The sequence below is a fragment of the Triturus cristatus genome, chromosome 4_2, assembly GCF_964204655.1.
Source record: "Triturus cristatus chromosome 4_2, aTriCri1.1, whole genome shotgun sequence".
Lineage (NCBI taxonomy): Eukaryota > Metazoa > Chordata > Amphibia > Caudata > Salamandridae > Triturus > Triturus cristatus.
The window spans coordinates 887,371,876-887,391,413 of NC_140586.1; positions in this window are offsets into that span (position 1 = coordinate 887,371,876).

Sequence of the window (19,538 nt, forward strand, 5' to 3'; positions counted from 1 at the left end):
ACAGGAAGTCCAATGAAAAACGATAAATGCCAGGTAAAAGAGTCCATCAGCAACAGCCGGTGATCACCTTGACGATAGAAAAACACAGCAATCGCAGAACACAGGAGGCAGAAGACCATCCAAGCAGAGTAAGCAGGAGGAACAGAAGGGCCGCTATTTCGGGTCAGAACCTGAAAAGAAATGTACAGCCGTAATATTCATCCCATAAGAGAGTGAAGTCAACAAAAAGGGGGGGTAAAAAAGAGAGAAAAAAACAATGCATCAGCATAAATTAAATGCAAATATAACATTGAAAAACATGAGAACAAATCATGACCTTGGGTGGGATAACCCTCGCCTCCTTGTCCTTAATAGAATTGAAAATTCTTGTCACGAATGTTTGCAAATTTTTAATTCTATGTCAGGACAGGAGGCTCCGATTATGCTTGTTCAAAGCTGATCCACCACTACAGAAGCAATATGCTCAATAGGTTTGTAATAAAAAGTTTTGAACACAGAGTCAGAAGACCAATCTGCGGTTTTCATGATGTCCAATAATGAAACACCCATCGAGAACGCTTTAGAGGCCATAGCCCCACGAGCCGAATAAGCACCAAAAATGGAAACATCAATTCCAGCCTCAGACAAGAGCCATCTAACTCAGCGAGCTAAAGTAGCAGGAGTAACAGGACGGAAAGGTTTCTGCAAAGCAATAAGTAGTTGACCCTGTGTGTCTGAACGTAAAGGGGCAGTACATACCTCATAATCCTTGACACATTGAACAACGCAAAGGTTGGGATGATGAGGAAAGGAAGGATAGGTAACCGAAGAAGTAGCCGTTTTGGTGAGTTTAGAAATAAGAAAAGTGACACCCTCGGGTGTAAAACTGCGACCTGCCAAGTCTAACGCACGCACATCAGAAACTCGTTTGCAAGAAACAAGACATAACAGCATAGTCAGTTTGGCAGAGAGTTGCTTGCGGGAAAGCAAGGAATTAGAAGGCCAAGCCTCCAAAAATCTCAAAACAATGGAGACATCCCAAAGCGAGTCATATTTAGGACACGGAGGATTCGACAAACGAATGCCCTTAAGTAATTTGGAAATCAAGGGATGCTCACCCGCAGGTTTACCATTGATAGGAACATGAGCCGCGGAGATGGCGGAGTGGAAATTGTTGACCGTGCGATAAGCCAAACCAGAGGAAGCGAGAGAGGCTAGAAAATTAATAATCAGCCACATCCGCTGAAGCGGGATCAACCTCCCGCTGAACACACCAGTCACACCATCGTTTCCATGAGGCTCTATATCGCTTGTGAGTACTGGGAGACCAGGCGTCACTGATGAATTTGGAAGCGTCGCATGAAAGGCCTGGGAGCGACCAGCGATCCCCGAAATTCGCCACGCCAACAGAAGGAGATTGCCGGATAGAACAAGGGGATGCGGATTGCCGAGGGGATCCAACAACAGATTCCACTTCTGGGTAAGAAGGAACGGGACCGCACAGCACATCTCCAAAAGAACCGGGAACCACGCTTGAGCTCTCCACAGCGGAGCAATGAGAATTAACTCTGTTTGAAAGCGTTTCGAGTAGGCCAGAACCCTGGGAATCATCATGAACGGGGGAAAGGCGTAACACAGAGTCGACGGCCAAGTCTGAAGGAACGCATCCGTGGCTAGGGCTTTCGGATCCGGCCTCCAGCTGAAAAACAGAGGGAGCTGAGTGTTTAGGCGAGAAGCGAACAGATCTAGGTGACATTGACCCCAAGTCCGACGGAGAATGTGAAAAATGCGGGGATGAAGGCGCCAATCGCTGAAGTCGCGAAGATGGCGAGAGTTCCAGTCCGCAATCTGATTGTGGCAGCAGGGAAGATATTCGGCAATAACTGTGATCTTCTGTTGAAGACAGAAGTGCCAAAAATCCTTGGCGATCTCCGCCAAATTCTTGGATCTCGTTCCCCCAAACTTGTTGACATACCGGACCGCTGAAACATTGTCCATGCGGAGAAGAATGCAACAATTGGACTGAAGAGGAGAAAAACACCGGATCGCAAAGGAGCCCGCCAGGAGTTCCAGGCAGTTTATGTGAAGGGACAGTTCCTGGGAGGACCATCGACCCCCTGTCGAGACGGGACCGCACTGGGCTCCCCAACCCCATAGACTGGCATCGGATTCTATCACCAGATCCGGAGAGGAGCCGAACAGGGCTCGCGCATTCCAGGCCTCCATGTGGTCCAACCACCATTGCATCTCGCTCTTGGCATCCTCGGAAAGAGGAATCAGATCGGAATAGCGAAGACCTTTTTGGAGATGACGAATCTTCAACCTTTGAAGTGCCCTGTAGTGCAGAGGGCCCGGGAAGATCGCCTGAATGAAAGACGCCAATAGACCGACAACACGTGCTAACGATCTCAACGACACAGTCTGTCTGGAAAGAACCGACCTCAATTCCCTCTTGATGTACCGAATCTTTTGGTTTGGTAGTAGAAGTTGACAGGAAAGGGAATTCACTTGGAAACCCAGAAACTCTAGATAGATTTCTGACGATTGATGAGAAAACCCAGAGATTGTAAAAGGTCGATAGACCACTCCAGGTGCGTTAAGACTGTGAGGGGACTGTCCGCCATGATAAGAATGTCGTCTAGATATATTATTAAGCGGACACCCCGAGCACGCAGACATTCCACAACGGGCCTCAGAAGTTTCGTGAAGCACCAAGGTGCTGACGAGAGGCCGAATGGAAGAACCGTGTATTTGTACCAAGTCCCCTGCCAACTGAATTGAAGAAAGCGGCGATGAGGCTCGAAAATGGGAATCGAAAGATACGCATCCTTGAGGTCGAGCCGAACCATCCAGTCCCCTTCGCGAAGAAGATCGCGCAATAGATGGATCCCCTCCATTTTGAAGTGTCTGTAAACGATACTTCCGTTGAAATCCTTCAAATTGAGGACCAGACGATTTCCGCCCCCTTTTTTCTGAACCAGAAAAATAGTGCTGATGAACCCCTGTGGGTGGGGAATAGTTGGAATGATTGCCCCTTTTTTGAGAAGGGATTCGATCTCCGCCGAGATAAACCCGTGGTCCTGAAGAGAAAAAATTAGGGGATTTGGAGGGAGGGATTGATGTTGGGACTGATAAAACTCTATTTTGAAACCCTGAACAGTTTGCAGAACCCAAGCATCGTTGGAGATTAGACGCCAGTTGTGGAGAAAAAATCGTATTCTGCCCCCCAGAACCACCTCGGAAAAAGGAATCAAACTCACCTGAGGTGTTAGAGTCGGGGTAGGCACCTTGATTTCCACCGGAACGGCCTTTCCGAAATTGACCTCTCCCTTTGCGGGAAGGATAGAAATTGGAGCGGGAGTTGTATCCAGACTCCTGACCACTGCCTCTCTGGGACTGATAACCCCTCTGGGAGGAATTATGAGAGCCACGGCCGAACGAGCGTCCCCTATGACGTCCGGCCCTGGCAAAAACCGGACGAAGTGCACGTTTGATGGAAGCCTGAGCCTTATCAAGACCGCTGAAGTTCGCAACACACTTAGTCAATTCCTTAAGAAAAGGATGGCCGAATAAAAGACCCTGAGCCACTGGACCAGATTCTGAAGTAGAGAGTTCCGCCAACTTTGGATCGATTTTCAGAAGAATAGAGCGACGATGCTCGCTCGAAATCGCACAATTAGTGTTGCCTAACTGGCAAATAGCCCTCTGAGCCCATTCTATTAGGTCATCAGGATCCACAAGGGAAGAAGATTCCTTGGCTTGAAATCCAAGATCAAGAATCTTGGTGAGTGGGCCTAATAAATCCAGCATTTTATCCTGACAGGAGCGCCAAGATCTGTCAAGACCCTTCTTCGGATCCTTTGCGAATTTTTTAAGGTATGAAAGCATTGTGGGATCAATCTCAGGAGTGTCCGCCAGGTGATCAGTGAGATCCGGGCGAGGGCACTCGGAGCGGAGGCGAGCCCTAACATCCTTCTCAAAGGGCTGTCGAATGTGCGCCTGAACATAGGCCGCTACCGCAGGAGAAGGTAGCCAGGAAGATGAATGGGGATGATAAAGGTCAGAAGGTTCAAAGGTAAGGACTTGAGGATGAGTAGGTGCATCGACATAATGCTCCTTACGAGACTTCTTGCGTGGTGGTGGAACATCCTGGTCCGAAGGAGAGGAAGGAGGACCTTCAGTGTCAGTCAGAAGTCCAGTAGAGGCAGAAGCGCCCACCGATGGCAAGGAGGAAGCCTTTTCTGAGGCTAAAGATTTAGCCAGTCTTTTAAAATCCGACCTATGCGGATTAGCTGGAGATTTTGATAAACGTGAAGAAGGCAACCAACCCTGTTGTTTGGCGTAGTTCGTCAAATGATGTTTCAGAGGATTGATAGCGTGGACAAGGGCTTTATTAGCGGAGTGTTGAACCCCTTGGTCCAGAGCCTCCACCAAATCCTGCTCTAGGAAGCTAGAGTCGTCATCCTCAAAGGAGTAATCATCATCATCAAAATAATCTTCCATTTTGTTTCACAGTATTGTGATAGTAAAGCCCACAAAATGATACTCCAATATCAATATAGATATGTCAAAGACACAATTCAGGGGGAGTGAAGAACCCCACAGCAAGCCAGAAGGAAAGGTAGAAAAAACCTGACCAAAAGATATAAATAAATAAATTGTGGAGGGAGGGCTTGCTGAGATATCACTCTAGGCAGTGCCTATGCGTTATTATACAGCCCAAAGCCTTGAATATGCAAAGGGCGTTGATGGGACTGAAGAAAATCCGAGGCTGTGGGCAGCGGTGTATAAAACAACCGACTCAGGCAAAGCTCCGTGTGGAAACACGAAAAATAAACAAACAAAATGGCCGCCGCGCATGCGCGGTAACGGCCGCCTCGAGATAAATGCAAAAACGGAGCTCACGCGCTAGCGCGAGTCCCTCAGCCCCAGTACTCCCACTCCACCGTAAAATGCACACAGACGCTCCGACGAGCGTCCGGACCTCGGGAGGTGAGACCACGCTCCCAGACTCTGCACCGCGCGATGTAAAATACCGAGCGAGAGACACAAATAAGCGCTTGACAGCGCACAACAAAGTAGCAATGCAAGTTAGCAACAAAGCATTTCAAAGTCAAGCAAGCGCGTCAAAGCGGCATTGCAACAAAGTATCAATGCAACAAAGTAGCTATAGAAGTAAATAAAAAGCACTTAACTGGCTGCGGAGCAGCAAAGAAAGAGGACGTACTTTCACCTACAGTATCTTTTATATGTGAGACTCTATGGTTGGTCACGTGGTACCCTGGTGCTCATGGGTACTGTAGTTTTTTCGTTTTACGACAGTTCTTCTGATTGGCTGCTGGGCATTTCTAATAAAGAAATGAGAAAGCATAATCGGAGCCTCCTGTCCTGACAAAGAATTGTCAGGTATTGGAGTGCTTTACATGAGCATTGGTTACATCACACAAGAACAAATTCATTTTGGTTGTAGACATGGGGAGATTAAGTGATTTGACCAGAATCACAGAATGTCGAGCTGAAGCAGAAACTCCAACCTGGTTCCCCAGTTGCAAAGTCTGCAGTTCTGGAAGTAACACCACATCCTCTCTCCTAAGTGCAAAATGTAATCAAGTGGTCAACTGGATAAAAAAACATAAAGATAACAAATAATTTAAAAGTGCTTTGTCGCTATTTGAAAACTCAGAAAATATGTCCTTATTTTAGTCTTTTAGAGCACTAACCATAATTTTGATGCAAATAAGACCCTCTCATATATGTAATTTCTAAAGGAAATGCTCTAGGTATTACAGTTTTGATTACATCAAGATGACGTCAGGCGTTCCGCACTTTTGAAATAAATATAGAATGTTAGCAATCTAGTTGTTCATTAGGATACTGTTGAGAGGCAGAGGCCAGGGGCACGGACTCTGAAAAATGAAGGCAGGTAGGAGGGTGCAAAGGCAACAATGTAACCACACTGAGCAGGCAGGAAGGGCCATGGCAGCACAACAGACTATGGAGGGCAGTGGAAAGGGGGGCAGGGGCAACAAACCAACAATACAGGACTTGCAAGAGAGGCCGTTGTGGGTAGAAGGAAGAGGCAATGGTAGTACAACCATACATGCCAACAGACCCGATTCAGCCAGGAAACGTCCAATGTTTTTAAGCTCAAATGGGCTTTATTTGATCTGTCTCCTGTCTACAATCTCCTCTTTTTCAATGTAACTCAAAAGGGAAAATCAATACCCCAGTTTTTTTTCAAAATCTCCCTCTTACCAAGTTCAAAATGTTCGCAAGTATGGTACATTGGATACTGGAAGGAAATGGGGTAGGGACATGGACCTGGATAACAGAGGACAGGAGGGACATGGAGAGGTGCACCAAACTGACCCTGCAGGGCAGGCATCAGGGTTTGCAGCAGCACAATACACCACACAGGGCATGCGTGACGGGAGTGCAGCACAACAATCCATAGAAAGCAAGAGGGAGGGGACAGGACCATGCACATGGACAACAGAGAACAGAGGGGCAAGAGGCAATAGTAGCTAGCTGACCATAATGGACAGACAGGAGAAAAAGCTGCAGCATAACAGACCATAAAGGGCAGGAGGGACGGATCAGGGGCATTACAATGGAACAGACAAGCCAGGAGGGAGGGAGTAGGGGTCTGCACATGTAAACAGAGGGCTGGGGGAAAGGGGGCAGGAGCAGCAAGATAACCATGGAGGTCAGGCAGGATGGGCACCAGAAGCAAGACACACCATGAAGAGCAACAGTGAGACTGTGATGGCATACACACAGACCATGGAGGGAAGGTGGGAGGGGGTCAGGGGCAGCTAACTGACCACACAGGGAAGGTGGGAGGGGCCATGGCAGCACAGAAGACCATGCATGGCAAGTGGGAGGGTTAGTGGCAGCACAATGGCTATGATGGGCAAGAAGGAGGGTGCAGGGGCATGCACAAAGGACGATGGAGGATAGAAGGGAGGGTCAGGACCTGTGCACAGACAAGAAAGTTCAGGGGAAGGGGCCTCACAACAGACCGCACGGGGCAGGCAGGAGGAGCAGTTGCAGCACAACAGACCAGGGAGGGCAGAAGGGTGTGGCAGTACAATGGACCATGAAGGACAGGAGGAAGAGGATAGGGGCATGGCATGTGGACAGGCAGGGTGGAGGTGGCAGGGACAGGTTACAGTCATCTGACAATGCTAGGCAGGTGGGAGGGGAGTGGCAGCTCAACAGAACACTCAGAGTAGGTAGGAGTGGCAGGTCCATGGAACATGGTGGGCAAAAATGATGGAGCAGGGGCATGCACAAAGACATCGGAGGGCAGGGGGAAGGAGAACAGGAGCAGCAAGCTAAGCACAGAGTTTAAGCAGGAGGTCAATGATGGGGCATAGAATTGGGCAATGGAGGGCAAGAGGAGTGGACTGGTACATCATACTAAATTTTTATTTTTTTTTTGAAAATTTTTATTGTGCAGAAAGAAGGTTACAAGCACGGGCCTACAACCACCAGGGCCGGCCGCTAGTAGGTAAAAGATCACACAGTGCAATCACGATGACTGGCCCACCGGGGCTCCGCACAATACAGAAAAGCAGACTGCACATAAAGGAAATCAGGATACACCCTTTTAACATAAATAACAACTTAAAACAAAAGCGAGGCAAGAAAACATAAGATGGGCGTCGGGCCACAGCAGGGGTACGTCCATATCCGACCACCCAATGGCAGTCAAAAGGCAGGGAAACAAAGAGGTAGGGGGGGGGAGAGACGGGAATACAAATCTATACTCAGATGTGCCAAATAAGTAAGGAACCATCAAGGATCAGGGGGACATGGCTACATCAGACGTTTCCACAAGGGGGGGAGCACAAATACTTCCACGATACGCATTCCACTGCCCCCAAATTCTGTTCCAAGCCCCGGGTTTACCCCGAGCCACATAAACAGTTTTTTCCCTGAACATGCACCAGTCCATGTTCTCCTTCCAGACAGACACGGTGGGGGGCCGCTGCGAACCCCAAAGCTGCGCTATGTCCCTCTTTGCTATCATGTTCCCCAGGGCCGCCCACCGAGTCTGGGCCGCGTTATAGTCATTGGGCTCCCACACATTCAGCACACAACGACGCACCTCCGGCAACAGCGTGACCCCGGTGACTCGCCTCATAACCTCATGCACCTGACGCCAGTATTCCACCACCTCGCGGCACTCCCACAGGATGTGGAGAAAGGTGGCACTGTGCCCACAGCCACGCCTGCAGAGCCCGTCCTCAGAAAACCCCATCGAAACCAAACGGGGGCCCGTCACGTAAACGCGATGGAGGATCTTAAGCTGGACCAAACGGAGACGGGCCGGGATGGCCACCTCCTTAGGAGATGACAGCGCGGACTGCCAGTCCTCGTCGTCCAACTCAACCCCATCCCCCGTCCATGCCTCCCTTAGACGCACCAAGAGGTCAGCCCGATTATTTATCAACTTTTTATAGATCAAGGAGATAGTACTATCGGGAACGTGACCATCGAGTATGCGGTCCTCGAGGGGCGAAGAAACAGGGACCGTGGACCCTTCCCCAAAAACCGAGAGCAGGGCATGCCGAACCTGGGCGTAGCGAAAAAACTCCCTCTCACTAAGCTCATACTCGCTCCGGAGCGCCGCGAAGGTCTTGACCGCGCCTTTAACCCACAGATCCCCCACTCTGCTAATACCGATCGTGTCCCAGTGCTCAAAGCCTTTCGTCGTCCAAAGGCTCCCCAGGCGGTCTGAGGCAAACAAGGGAGTAGCACATGTTAAACGCTCACTCCAGCCCATCGCTACATTCGCCGCCTTCCACACCCTTACCGCAATCTTGGTAGGGCCCGTGAGGGTACCACCATCGGATCGGGAGTAAAGCGCTCTGTTATAATTACCGCCGGGAAGCAGGAATTTATCCATCTCATACGCCGGGTTCAGACCAGGAGCATACGTGGCATGGTTAATTGCCGACAGTTGGGAGGCCCAATAGTACCGTCTAATGTCAGGAAGCGCGATGCCCCCGTCGTACCAGGGGAGAGTAAGCTTTGCCAGAGCGATACGCGCCCGCCCGTCCCAGACCAGTCTCCTCTGCAGGCTCTCCACCTCCCGAAAGTAGGCCACCGGAATGACATCAAATGAGTTCTGTAGTGCGTAAAGAAATCTGGGAAGGGACATCATTTTAAACAGGGCCGCGCGACCAAGCGGAGACAGGGGCAACCTACACCAACGCGCCGTATCCACCCTCAAACGTCGGAGTGGAGACAGGAGGTTCTGCTCATAGCGGACCGCCGGGTCCAACGAAACATACACCCCCAGGTATTTAAAGCCGGATGAGGACGTTTGGATAGGAAGTAGAGGCGGCAAGACGGGAGGGCCACCGGAGAGAGGGTACACGCAAGATTTGGACCAGTTAATTATCAAACCCGAGTTTTTCCCAAAGGAGGTGAGGACATCAAAGAGAACATTAAGTGACTGTCGCGGCGAGGTGAGGTACAGAAGAATATCATCCGCGTACAGCGAGACCCGATCCTCGAAGCCCGGGGCCCACCGGATCCCTCTGATAGAGGGCTCCCAGCGGAGCCAGGCGGCGAGCGGTTCTAAGGCCAGAGCAAAAAGCAGAGGGGACAACGGGCACCCCTGCCTAGTGCCCCTCCCGAGAGCAAAAGGCCGGGAAGCCCGCCCATTGACAACCACCTGAGCCATTGGTCCGGCATAAAGAAGCTTCACCCAGCTAAGAAATCCCTCCCCAAAGCCAAACTTCTCCAAGACCGCCCAGAGGAATGGCCACTCGATGGTATCAAAGGCCATGGTGGCGTCCAATGAAACCAATACAGCTGGTTCAGAAAAGTATTTCGCCCTAGCTAGGACACCGTGCAGACGCCGCAGATTAAGAGCGGTATTACGGTGGGGGATGAAGCCGCATTGATCCGGATGAATCAGATCACAGATAACGCTCAGCAAGCGGTTGGCGAGGACTTTGGCGAGGATTTTGGGTTCTGCGTTTAAGAGAGAGATAGGCCTATATGAAGCACAGCGGTCACGTGGTTTACCCTCCTTAGGAATCACGACTATAGTCGCCAGGCGCTGGTCGGCGGGAAGGGAACCCCCCTCGTTCGACTCCTGAAACATACGACGGAGGAAGGGCGCGATTTTATCCGGGCGTAGTTTGTATAGTTCGATCGGCAGGCCATTAGGGCCCATAGCTTTGGCCGAGCGAAGGGAGCCAATCGCGGCAGCAATCTCATCGACGGCCAAGGGGGCATCCAACCGCTCGCGGTCCTCGACGGTTAAGCCGGGCAGGACAATATCCCGTAGTAGAAGACGAGAGTCGTCTTCATCTCTGTCAGACACCGGGGAATACACCGTCCGGAGGTGGTCAGCAAAGCACTCCACAATCTCGCCAGGCTCAGTCACACACACTCCATCCGCAACCCTGAGCTCTGGGACCACACGATTCACTCTCTCCTTCCTATCCAGCCAAGCAATCAATTTACCAGCCTTGTCTCCAGCATCATACAACCTACCCTGCTGCTCCCTATACATGGTCCGGGCAGCGTCAGTAACAAGGGACTTATACTCGAACTGTTTCAGGCTGAGGGCATGTAGCCCATCCGGAGAGACACCCGTCTCCAAGGCCGCCTCCAACCCCAGGATGTCGGTCTCCAGCTTCTCCACCTCCTCCGTTTTAACCTTCTTAGCCGCCACAATCTGGGATAGGGCCTGCCCACGGAGTACTGCCTTAAAAGCTTCCCACAGGGACACAGCGGACATCACCGACCCATCATTCTCAAGGAAGTATTGGTCAATCGACTTGACCAGACTATAGCGGATCGTGGGGTTCCGCAGGTACCAAGGGTTAATAGGAGCGATCCGCCCAGCAGACCGCGTCCCCGTGTCAAAAAACAACCACAGTGGGGAATGATCAGAGATACCCCGGGCCAGATGCTTAACCTCTCGAATCCGAGCAGTCTGGGCCGCGGGCATAAGAAAGTAGTCCAATCTGGAGAGACTCCCATGCGCCCCAGAGTGAAAAGTGTACTGACACTGTGTAGGATGCATTAACCTCCAGCAATCGACCAGACCGAAGGTCTCCATGAATCCGCCAAGCCACGCCTGCGCAGCAGGGAGGGCCCTGGGCGGGTGGCGATCCCGGTCGCCCGAGACCACCGAATTGAAATCCCCACCCATAATCAGAAGACTGTCAGGAAGCTCAAGCAGCATTCGACCCAAGTCTGAAAAGGTGGAGTTCTGGAGGCCCGGGGGAACATAGACAGAGACCAGGGAAAGGGACTGCCCCTCCCACCGCCCAGTCAAAGCCACATAGCGCCCTCTGTCGTCCGGGACCACCCTGGTGATCTCCAGCGGAAGTGAAGAGCGCAGGAGAATGCCAACCCCTCTAGAGCCAGTGGTGAAACCGGAATGGGCAACGAGTCGGTACCCCCCCCTGTTCATGGCATGACAAACATTACCCACCAGATGCGTCTCCTGTAAAAACACCACATCAGGAGACATACGTCGCAGATACTTCAGCACAACACCCCGTTTGATACGGTCCCCCAATCCATTGACGTTCCATGACATCAACCTCAACCCGTCCCCCCCCATCCCCTCCAACCGGTCAAGGGTCCCCCAGCAGATAGCGCAGCGCCCAAGACTAGAACTGAACAAAAACCTCGCATTAAAAACAAAACACACAAATCAAAGCCCCCCAACCCCCCCCGACTACCAACTCCCCCCACCCTGCACCCCTGCGACCCAAAAAACCACCCCAACTTGCAGTGTGCCTGTCGCCCCATAAACCCCATTCTACGGAAAGACCCCGGAGGAGGAGAGGGACCCGTCCCCAGCCGCCCCCCACATAGATCATAATGAAACAAAATGCAAAAGAGAAGTTGAACCCAGCCGAACAGTACAAAATGGCAAAATCAAGGACCAACGTCACTCTGAGGGAGACCCGCCACCCTCGGTACCAGTAGAGGGCCCAGGCCGGTCCCCGCGGCCCGGCAGCAAGTCAAGCCAGTCACTCACAGTCACGGGAGAGTCAAAAAAGATTGTCCGATCTTCGTGCTCCACTCTGAGCCTAGCAGGACAAGCATTTGCAATGCAATAGGTCTCGCATTTATACGAGTTTGAGCTATTGGCATTGTAAATGACAGTGCCTTTTATTTATGTTTTTAAAAAACCAAACTTAAATAAAAAGCATTGTCATTTACAATGCCAATAGCTCAAACTCGTATAAATGCGAAACCTATTGCATTGCAAATGCTTGTTTAAATGTGCCAGTAACGTCCTAAGCAAATTATAGAAGCAATGCTGAGGGGTGGTGTAAATGCTTTAGTAAAGTGTTAAACTACGTATTCTATGGTCTAAAGCTTCTCCATTGAAAGATGGCATTCCTTTTTGGAAGCACTGAACCTGTCTCAGTAAATGCAATGCAACCCCGCTGAAAAGTACCTGCACAGCGCCCCTAAATTAACATCCCTTTAAGAAGTGCCACTAACCCCGAAATTAACTTCGAGCAGCCCTGCTAGGAAGTGTTGGAACTGTCCTATTTAAGTAGTAATGCTGAGAAGTCCTGGCTCTGTCCCATTTATAGTAGAGTGAAGTAAGCCTCCAGAGAAGGGCAGGCAGCTCTTCGCACTTCTGTGCGCACTGTCCCTCCTTAGGAGAGGGCAATGGAAGGCCTTGTGGTGCTGTGTGATGTGAGTAGAATCAGTCCTGGCACTGAGATCTGCTTTGACAAAACTTTAGTCCAGAGGTGCACATTGTCTCATCTAAAACACTACAGCTTTCAGACAGAGCTCTGGACAGAAAATTGCAAAGTTTGGGTAAAAGGAGTTATTTTCTAGTGCTAGCTTCGATGGTGATAGAGTTCTTGTTAATAAGGCCATCCAGAGATCAATTCAGTACGTCAGCTGCACAGGGCAGCAAAGGGCACAGGATTTTTTTACAACATATTTGCATGTTTTATGGTGGATATTTGATAAATTACACGTGCAGTATATTGCCTTCGATGTGACAATTGGTGTGTGTTTTTCCAGCTGTATGTTTGGGGGTATTTTGGTTTACAAATTGAGTCACCCAACAAGGAGGGGAGCGAAGACAACGGAAGTGTTGAAACAGGAAGATCAATGGAAAGGGATATAGGAGCGGTACAGCTGATAAAGAAAGAGGAGGCTAAAGGTGACAGAACATGCACAGTAAAGTAATGCAACATGGAGGAGTAGAGTAATGACATTAAGGTTAAAACAATACATGAGCTAGATTTTGGGACAGCTGAGAGGGGAGAGAAAATAAATTGCAGACGAAATGCTATGCAGAAACCAAGTTACGAGTGGGAATGAGAATGTGAGCATGGACGCCTTGAAGTGACAGAGAAGACGGGAGGTTAGAGCATGTCAGATTATCCTGGCAGCAGACGAACAGTTACAACACACGGGGAGGAGCAGTGGCATTAGACGGGGGTGCAGGGACGACTGAGCAGAGACCAGAAGATGGGGTGGGGGTGCGGGGGTGGTGCATGAGCTGTATACCGGTCTAAGCATAGTTTAAGGCGCCCTTACCTATGGGGAGGGCAGCTGCCAGCAGCAGCGCCCCTAGAAGGGGCGGCGCTAGGGACATGCTCAGCACTGGTCTCAACGCTGTTCAGCTCCTATCCGCTCCGCTTAGGACTTCACTAGATTTGACGCGGGTAAATGAGTAGGGTCCCAGGAACAACTTGAGAGAAGAGTACGACCCTCGGAACAGCAGGAACAAGAACAGCCCGTCAGGAGAAAAGAAGCGCCCCCATTTCACCCCATGGAGCCATCAGAGGAGTGAAGGAGAAAGCTGGAGGCCGGGAGAGCCAGGCTTGCTCACTTCACACCGAAAAAAAAGTGACGTCTCGCATCCACAGAAAACAAGAATGGCAAGCGTTGGGCTGAAAACAATGTTTCTTAAATTGCCTACGGAGCGGATCGGCAAAGGAAAAAGCTACCCGCGCTGCTCTGGAAACAAAGTAGCAACTTCCAGCGGGAGGCTCAGAGCGGAGAGAATGATACAATGTTGCCGATACGCCGAGGAGCAAAAAAGAAAGCTAGTGGTGAAGGAAACTGACTCACAGGCAAGTCCCGGCTACGGCCGGAAAAGAATTACACGGGGAGGAGTTGTGTGTGTGCGTGCCTCATCGCGATCGCTCTGAAAGTGAAAGTGATCGCGATGACGCACACGAGTTTTCAAAGTGCTGCTGGCGGCCGGCTGCGCGCGTGCACGATCGCGTGAACGCAAGCGTTAGGCCAGCCAGCCGCACTTTGAAAATCCCACATATAAAATGTCTCTTCGAGCCAGCGCAAGCGCTGGGGCTCAGCGAGACCTAAAAAAGCATGGAGTACTTGAGACCCAGGTCGCGGAGGCGACGCTTTACCCCCTGGAAGCCCATCCTTTGCTTCTGGACAAGTTGGGTGAAGTCCGGGAAAAAGTTAATAGACGCATTCTCATGGCGGACCGGGCCATGGGCCCGCGAGGCCTGCAAAATCACATCTCGGTCTCTGTAGTAGAAAAGTTTGGCAACAATGGGCCTCGGGAGGGCCCCCGGCCGCGGCCGACCGCCCGGAACTCGATGGGCCCGCTCCACGGCAAAGAACTTACTCAGGCCGGCGGGGGCAAGATGCTTAAGGATGAGCTCTTCCACCAAGAGATCCACCGGGTGGTTGTCGGAGGACTCCGGGACGCCCACGACGCGGATGTTATTGCGGCGGGCCCGTCCCTCAAAGTCCTCCAGCCGCCGGGCCATCAGATCGTTGGCCGACTTGAGGTCGCCGAGAGTGGCCCGCTGATCCGACACATCCGTAACCAGGGTGGACGTCCGCACATCAAGCGATTGAACCCTCTCGTTGGTCTTGGAGAGATCCGCCCGAATCAGTGCGACATCAATAGCCACCGTGTCGATTTTACGGGCCAAAGCCTCATATTGCGTAGCAATAGTCTCCTTGATGCCGTTAATGGCGCCCATAATGTCCTGCAGGGACGGATCCGAGGGCATGGACGAGCCACCACCAGCTTCGTCCGAGGGGGCTCCAGCCGCTCCAGGGGACCCTCTTCCTTGAGTATAGCGATCCATGTTGTTCGTCTGGACCGGACCCCCGCGGAGGGATGTCTTAGTCTTACGCCCCTCGGGCCCCCCCTGCCACCCATGAGAACCACGCTCACCGACGGGGACCACCGGCCCAGCGTCAAGGGGGTGCCGGCCACTCAGTCAGAAGCCGCACCAGATACCGTGATGCGGCCGGGCGAGGAAACCAGAATCAACGGACACACTGGTGGCAAGCGGAGACAAGGGCATCCAGCGGAGATAAACACCCAGCCGCTCCAAACAGTTACGATCTCCAGCCCCTCAGGGATCCAAAAGTGAAACCGAAAGTAATGGAGCGGCCACTGGCACAGATCCGCTGCCGCTGTTGTTCAATTACACCCCGGCTCCACAGGTCACCCTCGCACCGGGCACAGCCATCGATTGGGCCTCGAAAGTTCCAACCACCTTAGATCAGGATCCCCAGGTCCGATTCGGTTTCTGAAAGAAGGTCAACGCTCAGCCAGAATTCGCCTTCCAGATTCCGTCAGCCAAGTCAGGATAGTTTCAGGATAAATTCCGAGGAGCAGCGAGGGTCCGGGGAGCCCTGTGCTCACGCGACCATCTTGGATGCGCGCTAGGCTCCTCCACATCATACTAAATTGAGGGCAGTGGCAGCACATCAGACCATGCATGGCAGGAGGGAGGAGGCTAGTCCATGGATTCACACAACAGAGGATAGGGAGGAAGGGGATGGGGCAGCAAGCTAACTGTTCAGAGAAGGCGGGTATTAGGAACTTTATTGTTTTTAAAACGTGTGTCTGTGCGAACTACTTAAAATATGAACAAGTATGCAGCATAATCTCACTTTTATTCAGGAAGAAGAGGACGTTTGTGACTGTGACTCCGGGCTCACTTGGCAGAAACACCCCCTGACCCTCCACCCCCTATCGCAAAATGTAATGCCCGTGAAAAGGGTAGGTGAACACAGTGTTATATAGAACATAGTCCTGAGAGCACGATTGAAAATGAAAACTATATATAGTGTATGGTATAAACTATGCACCAAAAAGTGTGATATAAGATGAACCGGGCGTGAAATATAATATGCAATAGATTGTGCGCAATGACAGATTTATTGGAGAGCGCGAGATAGCACAGGCACTAGCGTGTGCTATGCGATATGCGCCTTGGAGTGTAATATGCACAGGGCAGTGTTGTGTAACCTAACTAGTCTCTAAAGTTGTAATATAAAATATGTGCTGGGGAGTGTAACGTTGCATATGCACTGTGACAAAGATATGGATCCCAGATTGTAATATGTATGGCATAGCGCTGTGCGTTATAACATAGGCATCGAGGAAGGCACGTTAGATGGGGCAATATAACCCGTGCGAAGACAAGTGTGGCATGACATATTCACGGGGTGGTGTTACAGTGCACATGGGCTAGAGAGTGTCATAGCATATGCACTAGCTAGTGGAATACAACACAGAGGTGTGTGGCACTCGGCAGGCAATGGTGGGTGTAACACAGCATTGGGCTCTGCCAGGAGCGCGCTGTGACTCTCAAGTGATGTTCGTCCCCTTTCCAGAGAGTAAAATAAAAAGTATTACACATCCGGCAGTGGATGTGTGTTTTATTAACCGTGAGGGTTTTTTTTTGCATAGTTTGTCGAATTTTTGTCGAATCCCCTTTGAATGGCTTGGTGTGCATGTGTATTAAATGTGCCCGTCAATAGCTAACCATGTTTGTATAAATAAACGACAAGGGTGTCTACCGGGATTAGGCACGTAGGGCATCAGACATGTCAGAGCTTCACTAGTGGTGTAAATACATTCCACGAGGATTCATTGTATGCATAGTCGCCTTTTAATGAATATCACGCAAATCGTCATGGTGATAGGTACGTACGGTTTGTCCAGCATGTCCTAGGTGTGTCTATAAATATATATTTTTTAAAAATAATAAAAAACAGTGGCCGGCCCTGGGGATTGGGCCTTGGGAGGGGGGCCACGCGGCGCCCTTCTAATTATATTTTTTTGAGAAAAAAATTTGGGAGACAGGCCCTGGGGGATGGGGTCATCAGGGCCAATAAATTAGAATAAGAAGGGGAACCACACAGCCCCCCTTCTTAAAAAATAAAATAAATAAAAGACTGGCATCGTGCCGGAGGCCACGCCCCCTCCTTGCAGCACTCTGCAAACGCTCCCCCTGGCGAGTTGTAAGTTGGGGAATTAATTCCTCTTCAATACTGAGGGTCCCTGAGGGCCAACTAGCCCAACAGGCATCTCCAGTATGCGCCAGGGAGCTGCGCTGCAGACAGGTGTTCTGAGGCCAAGCCCCTTTTTACACCTCTCTGCAACGCAGCTCTGTGGCGCTTACTGGAGGTACCTAGTGGTCTAGTTTGACCCTAGGGACCCAAAGGATTCAAGGGCACTTAATCTCCCAACTTAAAACACGTCATGGGGCGCGTTTAAACACTGGTGAAGGGAGGGGACGGGACCTGAGGTGACATGTGCAAACATGCCCTGTGGCGTGTTTTAAGTTGGGGAAACAATTCCTCTTCACTCCTGATGGACCCTGGGGGCCAAGTAGCCCACCAGGTGCTTCCAGGAAATGCCACTGTGCTGCGTTGCAGAGAGGTGGTGCAGGCCGTGCGCCTTTTTACATCTCTCTGCTACGCAGCTCTGTGGCGCTTACTGGATATACCTAGTGGGCTAGATGGACTCTACGGACCCTGAGGATTGAAGGGGAATTATTTCCCCAACTTAAAACGCGCCACAGGGCGTGTTTGCACAGTGGTGAAGGGAGGGGATAGTGTAGGAAAGTGGTTCTATATATACTGGACCAAAGTAAAATCAGCCGAACTACGAATTCCGATTTACTCACCTGTTATCAGGAGAGACCTCAGTGCTGCATCTTTGAGCCCAGTACTGATCCTGAAAAGTCATTCTAACCGTACTTACCAGTAACTTGAATTTCCTTCCATAGGCTAACATTGACTGGTTTCACTTGGAAATTCTTCTAAGTGTGGAGTTTTGGAACTTTAAAATATTCATCTAAAATCATCCGAACTACGAATTCCCATTTACTCACCTGTTATGAGGAGAGACCTCAGTGCTTTATCTTTGAGCACAGTACTGATCCTGAAAAGCAATTCTAACCGTACTTACCAGTAACTTGAATTTCCTTCCATAGGATATCATTGCTTGCTTTATGCTGAAAAAGTTTCGAAGTGTCGATTTTTGAAACTTACAAATATTCCTCTAAAATCAGCCGAACTACGAATTCCGATTTACTCACCTGTTATCAGGACAGACCTCACTGCTGCATATTTGAGCCCAGTACTGATCCTGAAAAGTAATTCTAACCGCACTTACCAGTAATTAAATTTCCTTCCATAGGATATCATTGCCTCCCACCCCTGTTCCTGTTTAACAGTTTAATAGTACTCCTGTGAGTAATTGAGCTGACGAGCTTCTGGATGAAGCACTAGCATGCCTGTGAGAGGTACCTGACCTGAGAAAGATGTTGGCAGCCTACTCAGCAAACCCCACATTTGAAAGGCTGTAATCTCTACTGATGACGGTTAAAGAACCATAAACACGTGTCTAGAGATCAGCACAATCTACGCCAACTGTGGCGAATCACTTGAACACTCTTGAAGCAAGTAAGTAACTGAAACTGCATTTACCACAATGTCAGGGGTGAACCTGGCTGGGAGGTGAAGCCGTGTGCTCCCACCCCTGTTCCTGTTGATAGTTCTCCCGTGAGTCATTGAGCTGGCGAGCTCGTGGATGAAGCACCCGCATGCCTGTGAGAGGTACCTGACCTGAGAAAGATGTTGGCAGCCTACTCAGCAAACCCCACATTTGAAAGGCTGTAATCTCTACTGATGACGGTTAAAGAACCAGAAACACGTGTCTAGAGATCAGCACAATCTATGCCAACTGTGGCGAATCACTTGAACACTCTTGAAGCAAGTAAGTAACTGAAACTGCATTTACCACAATGCCAGGGGCGTACCTTGCTCGGAGGTGAAGCCGCGTGCTCCCACCCCTGTTCCTGTTTAATAGTACTCCCGTGACTCATTGAGTTGACGAGCTCGTGGATGAAGCACCCACATGCCTGTGAGAGGTACCTGACCTGAGAGAGATGTTCGCAGCCTACTCAGCAAACCCCAAATTTCAAAGACTGTAATCTCTAAAAATGACGGTTAAAGAAGCAGAAAAACGTGTCTAGAGATCAGCAATATCTGTGCTAACTGTGGTGAAACACTCGAACACTCTTGAAGCAAGCAAGTAACTGAAACTGCATTTACCACAATGCCAGGAGCGAACCTTGCTGGGAGGTGAAGCGGTGTGCTCCCACCCCTGTTCCTGTTTAATAGTACTCCCGTGAGTCATTGAGCTGACGAGCTCATGGATGAAGCACCCGCATGCCTGTGAGAGGTACCTGACCTGAGAGAGATGTTCGCAGCCTACTCAGCAAACCCCAAATTTGAAAGACTGTAAT